A 10,516-nucleotide genomic window follows, 5' to 3' on the forward strand; every position below is an offset into this window, starting at 1 on the left:
GTGTCCATTAGAAGCGGCTTGCTCTATTAGACCGATGTCATCCATGCCCCAAGCTATAACTGGACAAGGTGAACTCATTGCATTGAGTTCGTGAGGCGGCACTCGGATTAAATCAGCATACACTTGACATTTATGACATTTATGCACAAACATGCAGCAATCGTGCTCCATAATCATCCAGAAATAGCCAGCTCGAAGGATCTTCCTCGCTAAAGTGAGTCCAATCATGTGCATACCATAAACTCTAACATGTATCTGTTCAATAAGCTTTGCAGCTTCAACACCATCGATACACCTGAGAAGATCTAAATCTGGAGCCCTCCTATTTAGGATTTCTCCGATTAGAAAAAAGTTGAGGTCCATACGGTGTATCGACTTATTCTGGTTCAATGTCACACTTTAAGGATAAATCCTAGACTCCAAATACTTCTTTATACCAAAATACCATGGCAAACCGTCTAGTTCTTCTTCAACATGTGAATAATGGACCGGATGTTCTTTCAGCTCTATATCCAGAAGATCAATATCATAATTATCCTTATGCTTAATCATTGAGGTAATGGTGGCAAGAGCATCAGACAACTCATTTTGTGTTCTGGAAGTATGTCTGAATCCAATCTTACGACATCTTCTACACGACTTCTGTATATATATTGCACATATGGTGTGATCTTCGGGTTCTTCACGACCTATTCTCCTTGAACCTGATCAATTAATAAATTTGAATCTCCAATGAATAAAAGCTAATGTACATTCATGTCAATGGCTATCTTCAAACCAATGATACAAGCTTCATATTCAGCCATGTTGTTTGTGCAATTAAACTGGAGTTTAGCTACCATAGGATAGTGCTGACCGAATTCTGACACTAAGACCGCTCTGATACCTTTTCCTTGGTTATTTTCTGCTCCATTAAAAAATAATCTCCAGTCAGGATATGTTTCAGAAATATCTTCACCCATAAACAATACTTCTTCATCGTGAAAATAAGTCTTGAGCGATTCATATTCTTCACCGACAGGATTTTCTGCAAGATGATCAGCCAAGACCTATGCGCTTATCGCCTTATGGGTCACATACACAATATCAAATTCACTCAAAAGCATCTTCCATTTGGCCAACATTCCGGTCAACATCACTTTCTGGAAATGTACTTCAATGGGTCCATCCTGGTGATAAGGTATGTTGTATAAGAAGACAAATAATGTCTCAACTTCTGAGTGATCCAAGTCAAAGTACAATATGTACTCTCCAAAAGAGTATAACGAGACTCATATGGCGTGAACTTATTGCTTATATAATAAATAGCTCGCTCCTTCTCCCCGTTTCATTATGCGGCCCAAGCACGCATTTAAATGCATTATCTAAGACGGACAAATACAGCAACAATGGAATCCTTTCTTGTGGAGGAATCAATACCGGTAGATTGTACAAATAGTTCTTGATACCATCAAAATCATCCTGACACTCTTTAGTCCACTTTGTCAAAGCGTCTTTCTTCAATAGCTTGAAGATAGGCTCGCACACCACAATTGATTGAGCTATGAATCGACTGATGTAGTTCAACCTCCCTAAGAAACTCATCACTTCTTTCTTAGTCTTCAGAGGAGATAACTCTTGAATTGCCTAAATATTGGAATGGTCAAGTTCAATACCTCTTCTGTTGACTATAAATCCCAACAACTTGCCGGTTGGCACTCCAAAAGCATATTTAGCGGGATTTAATTTTAAGTTATAACGACGCATGCGATCAAAGAACTTCCTTAAATGTGTCAAGTGGTCCAAACTCTCGTGGGACTTGATTATGATGTCATATGCATACACCTCGATCTCCTTATGAATCATGCCATGAAATATGGTTATCATAGCCCTCATATAAGTAGCGCCAGGATTTTTGAGGCCAAATGGAATCACCCTGTAATAATATACACCCCAAGGAGTGATAAAAGTTGTCTTTTCTGCATCTTCTTCGTCCATAGGGATTTGATGATAACCTGCGTAACAATTTAAAAATGACTGCATTTTATGTTTAATACAGTTATCGATCAGAATATGAATGTTCAGCAACCAAAAATTATCCTTTGGGCTTGCTTTGTTGAGATAACTATAGTCGACACATATTCTGATCTTTCAATATTTTTTGGAGACCGAAAAAACATTATCCAACCATGTCGGGTATTGTGTCACTTCCACTAATCGAGACTCGATCTTTTTGGTGATATCTTCTTCAATCTATAAACTTTACTCAGTCTTAAACTTCCGAGCTTTATGTTTCACTAGACTGAACCCTGGATTAATCAGCAACTTGTGAGATACCACATTGGTACTCAGACCTAGAATGTCACTGACCTCCTAAACGAACACATCAATGTATTCAGTAAGCAAATGAATCAGGTCCTTTATTTGAGGTTCATTTAAGTTGAAACTAATTTTGACATCTTTGACACACTCTTGGTCTCCTAGATTCACGGTTTCAGTTTCTTCCAAATTTGGCTTATGCTGATTTTCAAACTACAGGAATTCTTCAACAACATATTCCGGTACTTTATTTTCTTTTTTGTACGCTTTACCCTTTTCATCACTTTCCTCATTCTATTCTTTCAGCTTGTGAGATGACATCACATTGGTAGGTTTAAAATTAATGCTACGGAAACTATAAATAGACAAAGTTAAGAAGGTAAAACATAGCAGATAAGTAAATAAACAAGTTTCAATAAAAAAGGCTTTCATTCAAATCGGAAAACAATGCAAACTTTAGCCACGGCAAGGGCCATGTTGCCTTTTTTTAAACATCACGACGGAATTTTAAAATTTAAGCAATTAAGGAAGATGCAAAATGGTGGGTCACGGGCCTCTTCCGGACCACCACCAAATTTCAAAATATGCATAAATAATTTCCTTTTACCAAGATATCAGGGAATCAAGATTGGCGTAGAAGTCCGATTCTGCAGTTGTTCGCCAAGCTCAACATCACGCGTACCAGCTAGCTGGATCTCGTCATCTATGACAACATCGTTCTCTTCAAAAAGGTCACAGATTCCTTCCCCGAGGCTATCACGATTGGCGTACTCACGAACAAGAAATGATTGATACAAATATGGGATCGGCTTGGCCAATGCTTGATCACTATTCCTCTTCATCTCATCATTTGTGGGTACGTACCCCAAACCATATTTTGCTACTTTGACGAGGACTGGAATAGTCTCAATAATTCCTTAGGAAGTTCTTCCCAATATGAAACCTTGTTTAAACCCATTCTGCAGCATCACAGTGGTGATCATCTTGTACACGGGAGGCATAGGAGGTTGTGGAGCCAAATCCTCACTGGTGGCATTTACCAGCTCCTATGTGTAGAAATCGTTACTTCACAAAACATCATCAATAATGGGCGTCTGCATACTGTAGTGACTCCCTTCGCCGTGAATAACTAGTTCTTCATGCTTCTAATCGAGCTTCATCATCTAGTTAAGAGTAAAAGGCACAGCTCTAGCCATATGGATGAAAGGCCTTCCTTAAAAAAGGTTATAGCTTGTGTCAAAGTCCAAGACCTGAAACTGTACACTGCTCCCAATGTGTCTCTCTACAACCCATCAAAGGGTCTTACATTGACTTGGTTTTGTTCCAACTTTCCCAAGTCAAACCTTAACTGCCTCAAAGTCGACAGTGGGAAAATGTTGAGACCAAACCCATCATTCACCAAGACACGGATTATGACCCTTCCTCGGCATATGACAGTGATATGCAACGCCTTGTTGTGGGACCTCCCTTCAAAGGGCAGATCTTCATCACTAATTCTAATCTGATGCCCTCGATTAACTTGGTTGATCATAGCCGCTACATTATCGCTGCTTGTGCCGACGGGCACATACGTGTCGTCCAGGGCCTCCATCATGTCCTGCCTATGCCGCTGGTAGCTCATCAACAAGGCCCATACAAAAATCTGAGCCGGGGTTTTCTCCAAATGCTTAACAATCGAGTAGTGCTTTTGGCTGCATCTTATCCCAGAATTCCTCCACTTCACCCTCAATTATCGGCCTTTTCCCTTGATCATTCTTTTGTCCTCCAAGATCCAACCCTTCAGGACTATAACACCTCCGATTTCGGGTCATACCCTGAGCGGCAGCGGTGTGAATCACAAACTTTGACCTAATAGGATTTTTTATGGCATCAAAGAAACAACCTTTGCAGGTGTCAGGATCACGAACTTCTTTTTCTCTTTAACGCTCAGCGATGCCATAGCCTTTTATAAGTCATGATGGACAATCGAAGTTATCACCTTAGTCACGCACCAGTTATCATCCATCTCTATCATGTTGATATTGACTTCTCCACGATTCGGCAAAGAATTAGTGTTGACATTGGGTGTGGTTGTTTAACGAGACACCACTTCTTGGTCGATCAGATCCTGAATCTTATTTTTGAGGTTTAGAAAGTCCTAAGTATCATGTCCAATGTTGTTGGAGTGATATGCACACCTTTGATCGGGTCTGTAGAATTTGGAACTAGTATCCACCGACTTGGGCCCTACAGGATGAATGTATCCAGTCATAGCCAGTCGCTCGTATAGTTTTATTCATCTTTAGTGAGCACAGTAAAGTTTCTGGGGGCTTCTTCTCAAATATGGGTCGAGGGGGATTATAGCTTCCTTATTGGGGAGGAGGCATCTGTTGGTAATTTTGGGTATTTTGACAGGGAGTTTGGTTTCTTAGATAAGGATTTGTTTGGTAATTTAATGATGGACTTTGCTAGTTTATGGGGGCATTTTGGTATAATGGAGCTTGGACTTGATATACTGGTGGGGTTGCTCTGTAATTTGACTACATATTGGCACAGTTAGGAGCAATACTTTGGTAAATGGGGGATGGAATTTTGTTAAGTGGGGAGAGAATTTTGGTAAATGGGAGATGAATTTTGGTAATTTAAAGGGGGGCATTTGGGTATGTGGAGGAAGCATTCTGGTAGACAAGAGGAGGAGTATTTGGATAACTAGCTTGAGTTTAACAAGCCTGATAAGAATTCTGGGAAGGTCGAGGACGACCTTGGTTGGATGATGATCTTCTGGGGTCTTCCTCCCTCATAAGAGATAGCAGAAACATCTTCCCTTTTCTTCTTCAACAAACTCGATGATCCGGCCGACGCAGTAACACGGCAAATCTTCTCGGTTTTCAACCCATCTTTGATAGACTCACCAACCTTGACTATCTCAGAAAATTTTGCTCCAACGAGCAATATGATTCTATCATAGCATTTGGGCTCTTGCACCCACACAAACACTTCAACTATTTCTTTTTCAGACATTGGAGGCTGAACCTAGCTGTTTCTTTTCTCCACCTGTATCCAAACTCTCTGCAGCTTTTAGTGCACTTTTGCTTCATCTTTTCCAGGGAGTAGCGATCGGGAATGATTTCCACATTATAATCAAATTGATCGATAAAATCCTTCTCTGGGGCATTCCAACTGGGCCATTGTTTGGTCTTATGGGAAATGAACCATTCTAAAACCTCCCTGTATAGACTTCGGCTAAAGAGCCGCATCAGCAAAGTTTCATCTCTACCAACCCCGACAAGATGGTTGCAGTAGGCTCTCATATGGGCCATAGGATTCCCTACTCCTTCGAAAGTATCAGATTTTGGAATCTTGAACCATTATGGGAGGTCCTGATTCAGATGAATGCACATATCCTCATAGTTCAGACCAGCAATGCCGGGGATGCGTTTGAACTCCTTTACTGCTTTCCTGATCTATTCCTTTATATCCACATTTGCCTCTTCCTTTTCCCTCCACTCTCTTTTCTGCTCCTCATAATGGTATAGCTTAGAATTATCATCGTGCTTAATTGGTACGAGGATCTGGAAAGTTGTTCTTTTAGGTAGGGGTGGATCTACGGAAGGACTTTGGGTATTCTGGGTAGTTTGGTAGTTTTGAGGATAGGTTTGGGGATTAGTATTTTTGTTTTGGTGGTGATGAGGAGTTTGGGGGTCGAATGTGTTTTTGTTTTGGCTTTGGTTCTGGTTTTGCACTGGTCGAATGGTATGGTGGTGGGTATTTTGAGGATGAGGTTGTATTTGGGAATGGTTGTTTTGAGAAGGTGGTGGAATCTGGTAGGATGCAGAGGCATGCTGAGGATTTTGCATTGTCAAGTCTATTACTGAGGGATTTTGAGTAGGAGTAGACAGCAGAATCTAAGCTAGATCCATGTTTGAAGAGGGAAAGTATAGAGGAGGCCTTCCATCAGCGGCATTGGTAGTAAAACTTGGTAGAGGTAGATCCTGTCTCCTTTGCACCTCCATTGTCATCGTAGCGATTTGTTGCATTAACTGCATAATTTGCTCATTCTAATCCTCTATGGTGGATTGAGACACCAAATGTCAGTAAGACTAATTTCTTTGTTGTTTTCACTCATTACTGCTTTTCCTTTGTCTGAACTTTGGCCGGGAAAGGAATCTGCAGGCCCTTTAGATCTAGTGAATTATGGATTATCATCCACTTTAATCGACACAGACCAGTTCATAAGTACGTGTGGAGAAAAACAACTCAAAGGCAAATTTGTTGAATTGAGTTAAGAATATTTGATGCAAGATATCACACAGAGAACAAATAAACATACAAAAATTGTTTGAGCACATGTTAACCCACGAGTAAAGGGGTTATTGATTTTTTGAACAAACGGGACTTTGCTTGTTTTAGTTTGACACTATTTCAGAAAGGTTAGATCATGTTGAGACAAGGTCTTCTTGCTGCTGTTCTTTGACGTCCGTTGATCTAGTCTTCATATCTTCTTGTAATTTGAAGGGGGGAGAGTGAAAATTTGAAAGATAAGGGTTGGACCTTGAAAGGCTGCCTACGTATCTCACAAGGAGAAGTCAGCCCCTACGTAGGTCGAATAAAGGAAATACTTTTTTTCATTCATTAATTCATTATGATTACAAGGAAATTGAAAAATAACAACAAAGCTTTATAAGGATAAATGATGGCCCCATCTCAGTCGTTCTTCTTCTTCTTGTAGAATCAGCCATCAGGAATAGGCTCGACTTGAATATTTCCTATACTGATGAGATATTCCACATTGTGGCAAAAGGCAAGACACTTTTCAATGTTGTGGTCTATGGCATTGTGATAGGGACAACGTTTTCGAGCTTCGAACCAAAGGGAATACAATGCTTCCACCTCCTTGTAGAAAGGGTTGAAGGCTCCATTTTGAACAAATTCTAAATAGACCTCCAACATTGTTTTCTTGAAAGGAGTAAATGAGCAACTATAAAATATTCTCAGTGACCAGTATCTCAAGTCGCGGTTTATCACATGCAATGATGACGCCATCACCCCAGTTGTTCGCAAAACTGTCCATATCGAGCAAAAACGGGCACATCCTTAAACTCTATGCACTGCTCTATCATGTGCCCTTTTTTGTTGGGATGACCCTTAGAAGTCCTGCGGAGATCCCCTGATCCCACTTGGGAAGATACTCTTTCGATGGTCCTCAACATACGTCTGGACGATAATGCTCGAAAATAAGGGCGCACAAGATGGCTTCCATCCTTGTTTGGTGTTCTTGTGGATATGCTTCAAGAGTGATTTTCTTGCACTACAACAAAAATCACTTTTAACGAAAGGAAATCTGGTTGCTAAAGGTGATATTTTGGTCGTTATTAATCTATAACGACCAGGGAAAAATAGTCGTCACCGGTCACTAAAAGTCCCGTCATTAAAAGTTAACGACTGGATTTGAAATTCGATCGTTGAAAACCTTTAGCGACAGTAAAAAATTAAGTCATTAATGAACTTTTGCATTTCCTTTCGCTAATTATTATTCTGGTCGTTAATAACATTAAATTATTCGGATAAATTTATTCATCATCAACTCTTATTACATTATTATTGTAATAATATATAAAATAAAATCAAAATCTTAAAAGAAATATAATATATTCATATAAAATTTCATAGTAAATTACAATTAACTAAATTATAAATATTATGAAAGGTATATCTATCCACACTATAGCATTTATTCAAAATCTAACAAAATATAAAATTGTGTAGCAATGAAAACATCTTTAAACAACTTCTAAGAAAATATATGCTTAGTCTCTGTGTTCTTCAACTTGTTCATAAATACCCTTAGCTGTTGATAGTTGATTTGCAATTTGTTCGCCGAGAGGTTCTTAGACTCCAAATTCTTGACCTGTTAAAAAAGAAGTTCATGCTAGTTTAGTATTGGAAGAAAAAAATTTACAAAATCAACCAATAAGAAGAAAATACAACATATAAGAAATGGTCAACATTTATTTGACAAGGGAACTTAATTTAAATGAATGGAATTTCCTAGAGAAAAGTATTCTCTTCTTACCTTTGGAATGTATAGATAACACATAACCACAATCTACATAACAATACATATGAGAACATTTTAACCACATTGCTATGCATACCAAAAAGTAGTAGAATATTACTTTATGACCAATGTAAGTGGTATAAGAATTAAGACTAAATGTCGATGGCGCCTTAAATGGACCTAATACTGAATGTTGATGGCGCCTTCAACAACTTAACAAATAATAGAGGGGTTAGTTAAGTAATAAGAGATCAATACGGTAATTGCAAAATAGTATTCAACACACACATCATGACTTTTAGTTTTCTTTAATTTAGCCATTTTTTATGGATTAAAATTAGCAGATGCTATGGAAATGAATGATATTCAAATTGTTTCTGATTCTAAAGAGGTCATAGATCTACTTCATAATAAAATGAGAGCTTTATTAACATATTATTGAATGTTGGGACTAGCAGTTGCTCCATAGGATGAAGAATCCGCTCATATTGCACAATCTTAGTAAGCAAAAATAGGTGGTTGATCTACTAATAAAGAAAGGCTTAAAGATGAATCTTGAAAAAGATTTGTGCAATGGTCTGTTCCACCCCTGTTTTCAAGACGTGTATTGAAGTAGATATCGGAAGAACTATAACTATTTTTTAGAGTATATATGCCTAATGAGCCCCCTTTTGTTACGAATTGCAATTGTAATATAAATATTATGAATAGCAGCATTGCTAGAAGTACTATCAGACCCCTGAATTGTTTAAATTCATAATATAAATAAATAAATAATATCTGGGTTTTAATTCAAAAAATATCAATTGATGTTTTCACATCATTGTTATGCACTATTTATTTCAAAATATAATCAGTTGTTGCCCCCTTAATGGCACCACTTGCTTGAACTTGAACACATCGACTACCATGGTCTACCTCTACAAAAGCATTTGTAATTTTATCTGTCCATATCGCAACAGATCTTTCGATCCAAACTTGGTATCTGTATATTTATAATTCCAAACAAATCATTCTGAAACGTAACTAAGTGTAAGTAAAAGTGTATCCTATCGATTGACTTTAGATATAAATCAGCACACAATTTAAAAACTAACACCTTGTCATTATTTGTTAATGCAAGGATTCAAAAATACAAATAAATGGTTGATCATCTTACTTTATATCCTTCATGACTAAGGATTGACAATAATCCTTGAAGAATGAAAAGATGCCAAGCTCTTCACTGTTATGAGTTGGATTAAAAAATTATTTTTGTTGTGGTAGAACAATTTCAATAACTGAGCTGATTTTTACAAGGAACTGTTTTATCATTTGAATCCAGTTTTAGCAACTCAATGTTGATGCTCTCATTAGGCACTATAAACATTTCTTCTTTTTTCACTTGTTTTTGGTTAATTATGAGACTAAATGTTTCATATATCAAGAGTGTGAACCACGGTAGAAGTTTGAACTTTAAAACTCACTATGTTCTCATTAGCCTATTATTTTATCATTACCTTTTACTCTTCCTAGAAGGTAGATGGACGGACTTGTAGCAAAGATATGAGTTGTTTGTATTCTATCTATTTTTTATTTGATTTTTTTAAGTACAACTCTTCAACCAAGCAGCACAGATTTGGATAAACCCATTCAACAATCGTATCTCTGCCTCTCTAGTGCAAACTTTCTTTCTTTCTAATATCAAACGAACACTCAATATCAATTCAAGATAAATTCAACATTGACCTAACAACATATAGCAAATAGTTCTAGGTTATGACAGAAAGTAATTAACCCAATTAAACTTGGAGATTTTCGAATCTTAAAAGAATGTCGATTCAATAATGAATAGTTATTACAAATTTAGAGATTGATGAAAACTTACCTCTAAAGAAGAAACTATAAAAATTCTTCATGTTTTTCAAACGGAGGCACAAGTAGAGTTATTGTTTAAGAATAGTGATATATTTCCTTCAACTTGGTTAATGTTTCTGGGAAATCCAGCTTTTGAGCACAAAATAGAGGAAGAGTTAATGGGATTTTAGGGGTGGATACGTGGGGATGGGTAGAAATGGTAGGTTGGGGGAAATGGGAGAATTTGTTGGGGGTCTTTTCATTCTAATATCCAAATATTCTAATTTTTCTGTGTTCAATATTATTTCCAGTTAATATTGAACTAAAATTTGTCTTTTAGCGACT

This window comes from Solanum lycopersicum, chromosome 10 (assembly GCF_036512215.1).
Source record: "Solanum lycopersicum chromosome 10, SLM_r2.1".
NCBI lineage: Eukaryota > Viridiplantae > Streptophyta > Magnoliopsida > Solanales > Solanaceae > Solanum > Solanum lycopersicum.